Raw genomic sequence first — 13,814 nt, forward strand, 5'->3', positions numbered from 1 at the left:
AATATATAATTAAATAACCTAATCTAGCTAATAGAGTGCCCACATTACATACAAAATACAGTACTTACCTATAGGCACTTATCTACTGCAGTAGAAAGCCAAACCTGTGTTGAAACATAACAGCAGAGGATATGGAATAGGAGTAGGTAAAAGGCAGGTCCCCGCAACACCTGTGGAAGGTTTATTCCCATAAGGTGAAAAATGCGTCACTACCCATACTCCAAATGTATCCATCCATCAAACACTGCACTCTGAGGGGAAATGGTTTTACATTTATCAGTTGTCTTAATAGTATGATACTAGGGTGGTCTTGAGAATTTATAACTGAAAATCTTTAAAAAAAATCTTTTTTCTTTTTCTTTAGTGTTCTTTTATTTATTTTTTTTAGCAACATTGCATGGTATTAAAATATCTATGATAAATATGATTTAAATATTTAAATGTTAAAAAGTAGGAAATTAATTGGCAAAGAAAAACATGTTAATGTCTAGAGTTTAAGTTGTTAATCAAACATTAAAAAGCAAGGGAATTCCCAACTTAAACTGCCCCACCCTGTGTGCTTTGCCTGATATCATCAAAGACATCACTGATTACATCACACATTACATTGTTCATGAAATCATCAATGACATAACTAGTGACATTACCTATGACATCATCAATGGCATCAGTATTGACATAATTCATAACATCAACCCACAGATCAAAGAAACTGTATTTTTTAAATAATCAATGACCTTACTAATGACATCACTTATGACAACATCATTGACATCAGTAGTGACATAACTCATGACAATTTCCTACACATCAGGGAAATGAGTAAAAAAATATTACAATGTATCTCAGATTACATTATGCAATATTGTTCATATCATCACATATTATGTAACTAATGATACCGCCATATACAGAAATGTGTAAAAATATACCAATGTTTACTATAAAAAAAAGTATGTAGTGGGATATTTAATATTTTGTTTGTATTTACTTAATTGATTGTATGAAATCTGTTAACAGTGACCTAGGAGGGTAAAGATGGATAATGTATGATAGGAGTAAGAGGGTTAGGAAGATGCTCTGTGTTAGGGAAAAGGAAAAATATGCTGTAGGGGCAGTCAATACCAAAATTGTTATTGTTTAAAAAGATAGATAACACCTTTACTACCCAATCCCTAGCTTTGCACAACCAACATTGTTATATTATACAGAGTATGATTAATGGAAAGTATGAGAAGCTCTTTGTATGAGAAAAAGGAGGGGATGAACATAGAACACGTTGCCGCGATGGAAGAAGACTTCACCACTTGGAAGAGGACCTTCTCCACCAGACTTCAGGAACGGTGAGTACCTATTTGGGGGGTTAGAGTTATGATTTTTTTTATTTTTGGGGTTTTTTTTAGCATAGGGATTTTGGGCAGTGTAAAAAAGCTGAATGCCCTTTTAAGGGCAGTAAAAGAGCTGAATGCCCTTTTAAGGGCAATGCCCATACAAATGCCCCTTTAGGGGCAATGGGTAGTTAAGGATTTTTTAGTGTTAGTTTTTTTATTTTAGAGGGTTTGGTAGGTGGGGGGGTTTTACTGTTAGAGGGGGGACTTAGTTTTTTTTAAGGTAAAAGAGCTGTTTAACTTAGGGCAATGCCCTACAAAAGGCCATTTTAAGGACTATTGGTAGTTTAGTTTAGATTAGGGGGTGTTATTATTTTGGGGAGGCTTTTTAATTTTCATAGGGATTAGGTTTAATTTTTTTATGTTTGATAATTGTGCTTATTATTTTATGTAATGTTAGACTTTTTTATTTTTTGTAATCTTTTTTTTTTTAATAACTTTTTATTGACCAACAAGAGGCATGTTTATACCGTATTTCAAAGTAAAGCAAGACATAAGGAAGTTTGTCAGCATCTATAAACAATGTTACATCGATTACACAACAAAATATAAAGCAAAGTAAAATCTTTCAAATTCTGATCAGCAAAACATGCATCTTTTACATTAATGTACTTTGAGATTCATTCCAAAACTATGATTATATTTATATAGGTTAAACCTTTAAACCCCAAAATAATTGTAGCAAATATCTCAAACATACTTGTTGGAATTTTAACTATTATAATAAAGACAAAACAACACGTAAAAATAAAGAGAGAAAAAAGAAAAAAAAATCCAAAGAAAATACCTCTCCATCTCTCTCCCACCCCTAGTCTCTCAATATTACAGTATATTTTTCCAATCCACAGGATACGAATCGGTTGCTACAATTGCTAGGATGAATTCTATCGACTGTTTCATAGGGTAGAGAATTTGTAATTGAAAAGATAAAGGGAAGGATAGTAGTACCTTATCCCATTTAATTTTGCTCCCGGGAGGGCTTAAAGTATCATATTTCTCCACTGCTATTAGAATCTAATTTCCTTTAAAAAAGCCTGGAAACTGGGAGTATACTTATCTTTTCAAGATTTGAGAATAAGATGTCTAGCAATTAAAATGGCTGTATTGATTAAATCTGTGTTCTGATACTTCATCTCATTACACAATAAATTAATATGGTATTTTTTAGTATGATTTTGGTGTCTAGAAATTTATTTAACCAAAATCCAATTTGTGACCAAAGCTTTTGAACCTTAGGACATTGCCAAAAACAGGGAAGAAGATCTGCTTCCCATGACTGGCATCTAGAGCATTAACTTCTATTAGTAGGATTCCATTTTGACCTCATAAGAGGGGTAATATATGCTCTATTTACTAATTTCATATGAGCCTCCTTCCAAGATACCGATGTTGTATATTTATATTTTTTGTAATCTTAGATTAATTTAATCTTAGGTATTTTTATTTTTAAGTAATGTTAGCTTTTTTATTTTAATTGTAACTTAGTATTTTTTAATTTAAGTAATTGGGGTTAATTTAGGGGGTTTAGGTTAGGGGGTGTTAGGTTAGGGGGCTTAGTAATTGTGGGGGTTTGGCAGTTTAGGGGTTATTAGTTTTATTAGGATTATTGCATTGTGTGGGTTTGCAGTTTAGGGGTTAATAGTTTTATTAGGTTTATTGAGTTGTGGGTTAATGGCGGATTATGGGGTTAATAGTTTTATTAGGTTTATTGCGCTGTGGGTTAATGGCAGATTAGGGGTTAATATATTTTATTAGTTATTACGGTGGGGGTTGGCAGTTGACAGGTAGATAGATATTGCGCATGCGTTACGTGTTTGTTAATATTTTCAGCCAGTTACAGGAGTTACGGTACTTTTATACTCAGCGCAAGGCTTGCTGCGCCTGCTTATGTGTGGCTAGGTGAAAATGGAGTAAAATTTCTCCATTTTCGCTGCGTAAGTCCTTGCACTGAATATGTGATACCGATTTGCGATGCAGTTCTATGTTAGCTTATGGGAGTAAAAATTGCGGGCGACGGGTGAAATATACGTGCCACATTTATATGCGGTGCCGTATATGTGATACCAAAACCGTGTAAAAACCGGCGTCGCCGGCTTTTGCGGGAGACGCCACATATGTAATCTTGCCCCAAGTATGCATCCTTTGCTCATAACAGAAATTGGTGTAGCTGTTATATATGATCTCAGTCATGCTAATTTGTTTGATAGAGCTAACCTATCCTGTAGTAAATGCTCTCTTTGTTAGGCTCTTGCTTCTGTGCTCTCCCATTTTCCTTTCATGGACTGGAAAAGGCCACATTTCATAATTTAAATATATTATACTAGTTACCTACTGGATTATGGACTTCTGGTCTCCATTTTCAACTCAAGCAGGTATATGATTGGCTAAACAGAAAAGATAAAAACTAAAGAAGAAGTTAAAATTATGAAACAAAGGCTTGAGCACCTATAACTTGACTTACCTAGTATATAGTTTTCTAGTACCCTTTTCTTGAATTTTCTATTGATCTCTCTGTACTTTTATATGTAGGAATCTTGACATGATCCGTGCAACATAGTTTTTGTTATTTGTAGACTGGATTTATAAAATTTTCATGTTTGACCCAGCATTTATCTTCTTTCTGCTTAACTGAAATATGATAACCTCTATTATTGTAAGTTTCAATTTGACAAAACCACCTCTAGCTGCTGCATGCGCCTACATTTAGCTTTACTAGCTTACATTTACAAATAGAGAGCAACATCAGTTATTATGACTGCTGCAGCTGTATTTTGTTGGATAAATATTCCGATTATCCTAACTTTGTGATGTAATAATATAGATTTTATTAAAGAAACAGATATGATTATTTTGCATAATGTTTTCCTTTACTGCTCAACAGCTACAGTAATAATTTAAAAGTTTAACATAAAAAAAATGTAAATGAATAAAGTGACCAATGAAATACAACCCCGGATGGTGTGATCTAAAGCAGACCAATCAGAAAAGTGAATTTTGTTACAACCTGTCCATAATGTATCCAAACGGCCTCTTTGCTCTTTGGTGCAGCTAAAGAAAGAGTTGTTTTCATCTTAGTTATTAATCCATAAACTGAGAGAAAAAAAACATAAACAAGAAGAGGAAAAAATACAGAAAAAAATTGTAACATAGTCCACCCGACATAAACTGTGAAGGAGTATGGAATCCTGGAGGAGTTGACAAAATTTCCAAAAATTACTTCTTGACCTTGTAGAGAATTACTTGGTTCAGCCAGAGGATCAGAATCCCAAAGAGGAAGGTACTGGAGCTGAAAAAATATACAAATTAGATTATCAAGAATATTGTAAAATAGGGTAAGGGTCTAGGGAGGGAAAATAATCGTCTCTGTCTCTTTAATAAAATCTAGATTATTCCTTCACAAAGTTAGGATAATCAGAATTTTATTACAAGGACAGAGACTCATATTTTGCAAGTTTAAAGCTAAATTATATCAATCTAATAAAAGATGAGGAATAGATTGAATTTGGTTTTAAAAACTGAATCTGACCAGTTCAGCTGCATTTAGAATTTTCTGAAGAGAGGCTGATTTACCAAAGGTTTTGGAAGCAGCAGCCCCCCTGATGGAGTGGGACGAAAAATATTGATCTATACCAGCTTCATTCATAACCCATTTAACCCACCTACTAATAGTAGCAGAAGAGACAGGATGATGGGGAGGATAAATAAAGGTTAGCGTAGGTTTTATGCATCCCTGAACAGTAGAATCTTGTGGAGAGTCTTGTGGAGCAAGGCAGAGAGTTCCACAAGATGGGAGCCAGTCTGGAGAAGTCCTGTAAACGGGAGTGTGATGAGGTAACAAGAGAGGAGGAGAGTAGGAGGTCATGAGCAGAGCGAACGGGACGGGAGGGAGAGTATCTGGAGACAAGGTCTGAGATATAGGGGGGAGCAGTGCAGTTGAGGGCTTTGTATGTCAGAGTGAGAATTTTGTGTTTGATCCTAGAGGCAAGAGGAAGCCAGTGAAGGGATTGGCAGAGAGCTGCAGCAGATGAAGAGCGACGTGTAAGGAAGATGAGCGTGGTAGAGGCATTCATTATGGATTGTAAAGGAGCTAGGTGGCAGGTGGTGAGACCAGAGAGGACAGAGTTGCAGTAATCGAGGTGGGAAAGGATGAGAGAGTGGATTAAAATCTTAGTTGTGTCTTGTGTAAGGAAGTGTCTAATTTTAGAGATGTTTTTGAGGTAGAAGCGGCAGGCTTTAGTCAAGGACTGAATGTAAGGAGTGAAAGAAAGATTTGAGTTAAATGTGACCCGAGACATCGGGCATGTGGGGTAGGGGTAATGATGGAGTTGTCGACAGTTATAGAGAGATTGGGGGTGGAGATTTTGGAAGAAGGGGGGAAAATAAGGAGCTCAGTTTTGGAGATATTTAGCTTGAGGTAGTGAGAGGACTTCCAGTAAGAGATGTGAAAAAGACATTTAGTGACATGGGTTAGCAAGGAAGAAGATATGTCTGGTGCTGAGAAGTAGATTTGGGTGTCGTCGGCTTACAAATGATATTGGAAACCGTTGGACTTAATTAGGGAACATAGTGATGACGTGTAGATTGAGAAGAGAAGGGGACCGAGGACAGAGCCTTGCGGTACTCCAACAGAAAGTGGTGATGGGGCAGAGGCATCATTTAGATGATGATAAAAGACCTTCAGTAGCCCAGGATCCTCTGAAATTGTCCATGCAATAAGCTGAAGAGATCCTTGAAGTACTAGGTTGTAAAAATCTCCGTTTGGGTTGGATAGAAGGTAAGGAACTAGAGGAAACAGAATTGGCAGTTGAAATTACATTTCTAATAGGGATGGGTACCATGACTGGGTCGGCCAAAAGGTAGATATCAGAAGTAGAGAGAATTTGCTCCTCCTGACAATATTCAACCCTTTCCAATTCTGGAGAAATGCATCTATGGCTAGTGCTTCCGTAGTCTAGATAGGGAACATTTTTTTCTTTAAAAGATGTAAAATGTCTAATTTTATCTTTTTTATTTTCTCTGAAGGTAAACTTAGGGTAGATAAAGTTGTGTCTATTAGGAAAACCAGAAAAAAACAACTTCTGAGAGGGCAAAGCAACTGATTTGTTTTAATTGATAAGGAAACCTAAATTCTTTAAGATATTGATAAGATGGAGGAGCCTTCTTTTTTTTTTTTTACAAAGAACATATTGCTTATAAAGGAATCTATTATATCTGGAGCTGGTTCTATAGCTTGTTTTAGATTTAAAATTTCCTGATCTAAAAGATTTGTGTCTATTTTTGAGAAAACCCGATACAGTCTGTATAACCCAAGCATCTGATGTTATTGAATACCATTTTTTTATAAAAAGGACAATCTATCCCCAACTTTGTGAGGGAAAAAAAATTGTGTTGTGTGAAGAAAATGTTCTTTCCTGCAAATGGTCTTGGACGGGATCTGGATCTTGTAATTCTGGAATTCCATGAACGGGATCTTGAGGGAAAGAAATTTGTTAGGGATAGGTTTGGAGGTGGGAGGTGGGAAAGACTGAAACCTATTACTGAAATAGTGACGATCAGGAAAGCGGCCTTGTCCTTTCCTGGCCCAATCGAAAACACGATTTGGTTGGTATAAAAAAAAAAATATTTGTAGAAGTTTTGACCTTATTTAATGAATTAAATGTGTTAACATATGAGTTTAACTCTTTTAAACCTAAGTTTCCAAAAAGTAACCCTTCAGCTTGAGGCCCCATTTCAGTAGGGGCAAAATCTGAAATTTTAGGATCAATTCTTCATAAAACTATCCTTCTACATTAAGTGGAGAGTACAGTATTTGCATCTCCAAGAAAGTAAACAGAGCGTTGAATTCAATGTCTGACAATATAAGTATCCAACATAGATTTATTAACAATGGCTTCTTCAGACCATACTCAAAGGTATGAATTAATCTGTCCTGACATGCTTTTAAAAAAACTTATCAGGGCTTTTTTTTAATGTTAAAGTTCTTATTTTCCACAAATTTAACTATATTAGAATCAATTTCTGGGGTAACAGAAGTTTTATGTCGTAAATCAGGTTAAGGGCATTCCGCCTTAAGTGTAGATCTTGCTTTAGCTGAGAGAGATTTTCTCATATAATGGTCTAAAAACTTTGTAACCCTCTTGGATGGTCTCCATTTAGAGGAGTGTGGTTGTTGCAAGTGTTATTGTCCCTCATTATCAATTAATTTAACTTTCGATCAGAGAAAGATTTATCAGAAAATGGTTGTGTATAAATTGAATGCCAAGATTTATTATCAGTATCCATACTGCAGTCCGAAAACTCAGATGTAGAGACTAAGGGACCGATTTATTAATGTGTGGATGGACATGATCCGCTGTAGCGATTATTGCAAGGAGTGTCAATCAACCCGATCGTATGCTATAGGGCTGGTTGCTGTCTGCCACCTCAGAGGTGACGGACAAGTTAATGAGCAGAGGTCTTAAGACCGCTGCTTCTTAACTCCTGTTTCCGGTGCGGAAACAGATGTATTTGGCTGCATTCGGCTGTTAATAAATCGGCCCCATAGTCTACCTTTCTCTTGGAAGCATGCTTTTTTAGGAGCTACAGTATCAGAATCTGAATCAGATGAAATAATTTGGTTTCTAATAATACGAGAATGAACTCTTTTGTCTGTTTTCTTCAGACTAGAAGCTCCCTTATCAAATTTATTTTTGGGTAATACATTTTTAAATTTGTTAGAAAAATGTTTTTTCTTTTCCTTTGCCTTTCTAGGAGAATCATATTTTGTATGGATTCTTTAGATAAGAAATTAAAGTTATCTGCAGACATTATAAGTCAAAAAAGAAAATAAGCGCTAAGCTTAATAAATGTATATATAAAATAAAACTGTAACTGAAAAATGTATGAATAAAACTTATTTAATTCAATATATTGAGGGGAAATTACTTAAAATTATAAATACCAAACAGTTAGTTATTTTACTAATATAAAGGAACTAATATTAACTGGAATAAAGTAACTAAGGGGGATATTTATCAAATAGAAAAAAGAGGGGTATGTTGTGTATAAAGGCTGGTAAAAATAACAGCAAAAGACCTTAGCTGATCAAGGGTATTGTATTAAGCTATACGCTTCTCATAACAACCATGTTGGAAGCAAGCTGCAAACTGCAAAATGTATCCAGTCCCAGAGAGCAAGGATGGCATTCAAATCACTGTCCATGCATAGAGCAATGCTGTACAAAATGCTATTTAAAAGCAACACACGGACCCTGTGAGGACCCACACCTAGTAAGCAACAATAAAGAAGCAAGCAAAAAGCCGGTATTTACCTTCGGCCGAGCTCCCTGCTCTAGACTACCTGCTCGTTTCTGCTTTACTTGGTCTAGGGGAAACAGGAAGGTGCTTCTCGCTCTCACTCTCCCGTCTGTGTCCAGTCTGAAGGCTTGTGAGTGTATCAACCAATCGCAATTCAGATGCGCCTGATGTCATCCATGTCAGGAGTCCATCCGCAATCACAGGCAAGGAATCACGGAGGAAATGGTGTCGGACACAGCTTTTTTCTTAGTGGGAATTTGTGTCCCATGTCTTGCCCAGGAGGGTGCCTCCGTTTTTTGCTTTTTTTAAAGAATGAATTATCAATAAAGATTGACGTTTTAATTTACAGTCTCTGCTGCCTCTTCGTTTGATTTGATGGATATTTATCAAAGCCTCAACTTTGTTGCATTCGCCGGCAAAAAGACGCGCACCAAGTACGGGGCGATGACCATCGGACTGTTGTTAACTTACAGTCATTGATCTCGTGTCTATTCTGCTTTTTCACAACTTTATTTATACCCTGTCACTAAACACTGCCACTATACTAAAATGTTTAACCCCTATCTCACCGCTCCCCGACACCGCCGCAACCTAAAGTTATTAACCCCTATCCCGCTGCTCCCCGACACCGCCGCCACTAAATAAACATATTAACCCCTAAACCTCTGGCCTCCCACATCACTAACTAAACCTATTAACCCCTAAACCGTCAGCCGCCCACATCGCCATAAACTAAATTAAACTATTAACCCCTAAACCTAACAACCCGCTAACTTTAAATTAAAATTACAACATCTCTATCTTAAAATAAATTTAAACTTACCTGTAGAATTAAAATAAACTAATTTAAACTATTAATTAACCTACCCTAACTATTATCCTACAATTAAATTAAACTACCAATTAAATAAACTCAATTACATATTAAAGAAAACTAACCCTACTCAAATTATTTAAATTTACTATTAAACATTATTAAAAGCACTAAATTACAGAAAAAACAAACAGTTAAAAAAAGCAAAAAAACACTAAATTACAAAAAATAAAAAAACAAATTATCAAAATAAAAAAGAACTACACCTAATCTAATAGCCCTATCAAAATAAAACAGCCCCCCAAAATAAAAAAAACCCTAGTCTACAATAAACTACCAATGGCCCTTAAAAGGGCCTTTTGTGGGGCATTGCCCCAAAGATATCAGCTCTTTTACCTATAAAAAAAATACAAACACCCTTCCCAACAGTAAAACCAAAATAAAAAAGCCCCCCAAAATAAAAAAAACCTAGTCTACAATAAACTACCAATGGCCCTTAAAAGGACCTTTTGTGGGGCATTGCCCCACAGATATCAGCTCTTTTACTTATAAAAAAAATACAAACACCCCTCCCAACAGTAAAACCTGCCATCCAACCAACCCCCCCAAATAAAAAACCTATCTAAAATAACCTAAGCTCCCCATTGCCCTGAAAAGGGCATTTGTATGGGCATTCTTTTACATGCCCAGACCATAATCTAAAAATAAAACCCACCCAAAAAACCCTTAAAAAAAAATAACACTAACCCCCGACGATCCACTTAATTTAAAGTTAGCAGGTTATTAGGTTTAGGGGTTAATAGCTTAATTTAGTTTATGGCGATGTGGGGGGCTGACGGTTTAGGGGTTAATAGGTTTAGTTAGTGGTAATGATGTGGGAGGCCAGAGGTTTAGGGGTTAATACATTTTATTTAGGTATCAGCGATGTCGGGGGTGGCAGATTAGGGGTGTTTAGACTCAGGGTTTATGTTAGGGTGTTAGGTGTAAACGTAACTTGTTTTAAACCATATAAATCAATAGGATATCTGGCAGCATCGAACATAAGTTTTCGCTGCTTTCAGACTCTCATTGATTTCCATGGCATCCGCGGCCTCCAGGGTGGAGGATTGAAAACCAGGTACGCTGGGCCAGAATAGCCACAAGCGTACCTGTTAAAAGTTTGATAACTGGGAAAAAGTGTCAAATAGAGCCGAATGTGTATTCGTAACATCTGTAATGACGTAAGCATCGATCTGCGTCGGATTGAGACCGGCGGATCGTATGTTATGTCACAAATTTCAACATTTGCCGGTCTGTAGGCTTTGAAAATTAGGTTGGATCAATCTCGCAACAATTACGCTGCGTATTTGCGGTTGAAGCTTTGATAAATATCCCCCTAAATATTTCCTTTTAAAATAAAACAAAACTTCTTTTGAAGAGAGAGGAGGGTGGGAATGACAATTGTGTCAGAGCGGCATAAGAAAAACAGATGTGTCACAAAATGGGTGATGGGAGAAGAAAATGTCAGCTAGAGGAAAGCCTAGAACAGAATGAACTTTTCTGGTTGGTCTGCTTTAGATCACACCATCCGGGTTGCATTTCATTGGTCACTATATTCATTTCTATTGTTTCTATGTTAAACTTTTAAATTATTACTGTTACTTTGAATAGCTGTTGAGCAGTAAAAGAAAAGGTTATGCAAAATATGAGTCTCTGTCCTTGTAATAAAATTCACATAGGCTCATTGTATTCTAGATAATACTAATCTAACGGCAGTGATTTTAAATATTTTTAATGCAGCAGTGAATAAGATATTTTAGTGGCAGAGTTCTCTATGCAATGAAATGCTTTCCATAGCTGCTTACATATTAGTTTTATTTATAATCGGCCAGATTACGAGTTTTGCGGTAAGAGGGGTGCGGTACTAACTTGCACCGCTCACTTACCTACAGCGCTGGTATTACAGGTTTTTATAAACCCGGCGTTAAAAGGCAAGAAGTGAGCGTAGAGCAAAATTGTGCTCCATACCGCACTCCAATACCAGCGCTGCTTAAGTCAGCGGTGAGCTGGTTATACGTGCTTGTACACAATTTCCCCATAGACATCAATGGGGAGAGCTGGCTGAAAAAAAGCCTAACACCTGCAATAAAGCAACACCTGCAATAAAGCAGTGTAAAGCTCAGTAACGCATCCCAATTGATTTCTATGGGGAAACTAAATTTATGTTTACACCTAACACCCTAACATGAACCCCGAGTCTAAACACCCCTAATCTTACACTTATTAACCCCTAATCTGCCGCCCCCGACATCGCCGACACCTACATTATACTTATTAACCACTAATCGCCGCCACTATAATAAACATATTAACCCCTAAACCGCCGCACTCCCGCATCGTAAACACTAGTTAAATATTATTAACCCCTAATCTGCTGTCCCTAACATCGCCGCCACCTACCTACATTTATTAACCCCTAATCTGCCGCCCCCAACGTCGCCGCCACTATACTATATTTATTAACCCCTAAATCTAAGTCTAACCCTTACACCCCCCAACTTAAATATAATTAAAATAAATCTAAATAAAACCTACAATTAATAACTAAATAATTCCTATTTAAAACTAAATACTTACCTGTAAAATAATCCCTAAGCTAGCTACAATATAACTAATAGTTACATTGTATCTAGCTTAGGGTTTATTTTTATTTTACAGGCAAGTTTGTATTTATTTTAAATAGGTAGCTATTTAATAACTACCTAACTAAAATAAATACAAATTTACGTGTAAAATAAAAGCTAACCTAAGTTACACTAACACCTAACACTACACTACAATTAAATAAATCACCTAAATGAAATACAATTAACTAAATTAAATACAATTATCTAAATTAGAAAAAAACAAACACTAAATTACACAAAATAAAAAACAAATTACAAGAGATTTAAACTAATTACACATAATCTAATAGCCCTATGAAAATAAAAAAGCCCCCCCAAAATAAAAAAAACCCTAGCCTAAACTAAACTACCAATAGCCCTTAAAAGGGCCTTTTGCGGGGCATTGCCCCAAAGAAATCATCTCTTTTACCTGTAAAAAAAATACAAACAACCCCCCCAACAGTAAAACCCACCACCCACACAATCAACCCCCCAAATAAAACCCTAACTAAAAAAAAACTAAGCTCCCCATTGCCCTGAAAAGGGCATTTGAATGGACATTGCCCTTAAAAGGGCATTTAGCTCTATTGCAGCCCAAAGCCCTAACCTAAAAATAAAACCCACCCAATAAACCCTTAAAAAAACCTAACACTAACCCCTGAAGATCCACTTACAGTTTTGAAGATCCGACATCCATCCTCAATGAAGCCGGGAGAAGTCCTCATCGAAGCAGAAGAAGTCCCCAATGAAGCCGGGAGAAGTCTTCATCCAAGCCGGGAGAAGTGGTACTCCAGTGTAACTTAGGTTAGGTTTTATTTTACAGGTAAATTTGTATTTATTTTAGCTAGGTAGTTATTAAATAATTAATAACTATTTAGTAAATATTCTGCCTAGTTAAAATAAATACAAACTTGCCTGTAAAATAAAAATAAACCCTAAGCTAGCTACAATGTAACTATTAGCTATATTGTAGCTAGCTTAGGGTTTATTTTACAGGTAAGTATTTAGTTTTAAATAGGAATTATTTAGTTATTAATAATAGGTTTTATTTAGATTTCTTTGAATTATATTTAAGTTAGGGGGTGTTAGGGTTAGGGTTAGACTTAGGTTTAGGGGTTAATAAATATAGTATAGTGGCGGCGACATTGGGGACAGCAGATTAGGGGTTAATAAATGTAGATACAAACACGGCACCTGTTGCAACCGTAAGTCAATAACTTATATTTGGTAAACCACTTGTGTGAATGGAACTCCACTCCGTGAACACAAAGATTGAAAATTCAAAGGGGGCTGACACTATCAGTTGTGCAACCCTCCTCCACTCACCTCCAATGAGCCGGTCTATGTGTTGTAGACTGCCGTTACCTGTGAATATCCTGTCCACGGGTTGCGATAATTGTCTTCTGCCTCGGTTCTCAAAGCACTTTGGACCAGTCCGATAAACTGTGTAGAGACTGTTCAGGTCGACTTCTCTCCCCTCTGTAGCTCATTCACCTAATGGCGTCATCAAACATCTCCGGCTTCTGACTTGTGACCTCCAACTCGGTCGATACTGTGTGTTGCTGCGTGAGGTGAGTGGGATTGTGGAATGCAGGAAACGACATCCGAGAGCAACTGTGCAAACCTCTGTTTCAGAGAATCCAAACCGCACAAAGTAAAGGTGCGCCACAGG

Source organism: Bombina bombina, chromosome 4 (assembly GCF_027579735.1).
Source record: "Bombina bombina isolate aBomBom1 chromosome 4, aBomBom1.pri, whole genome shotgun sequence".
NCBI classification, from domain to species: Eukaryota; Metazoa; Chordata; class Amphibia; order Anura; family Bombinatoridae; genus Bombina; species Bombina bombina.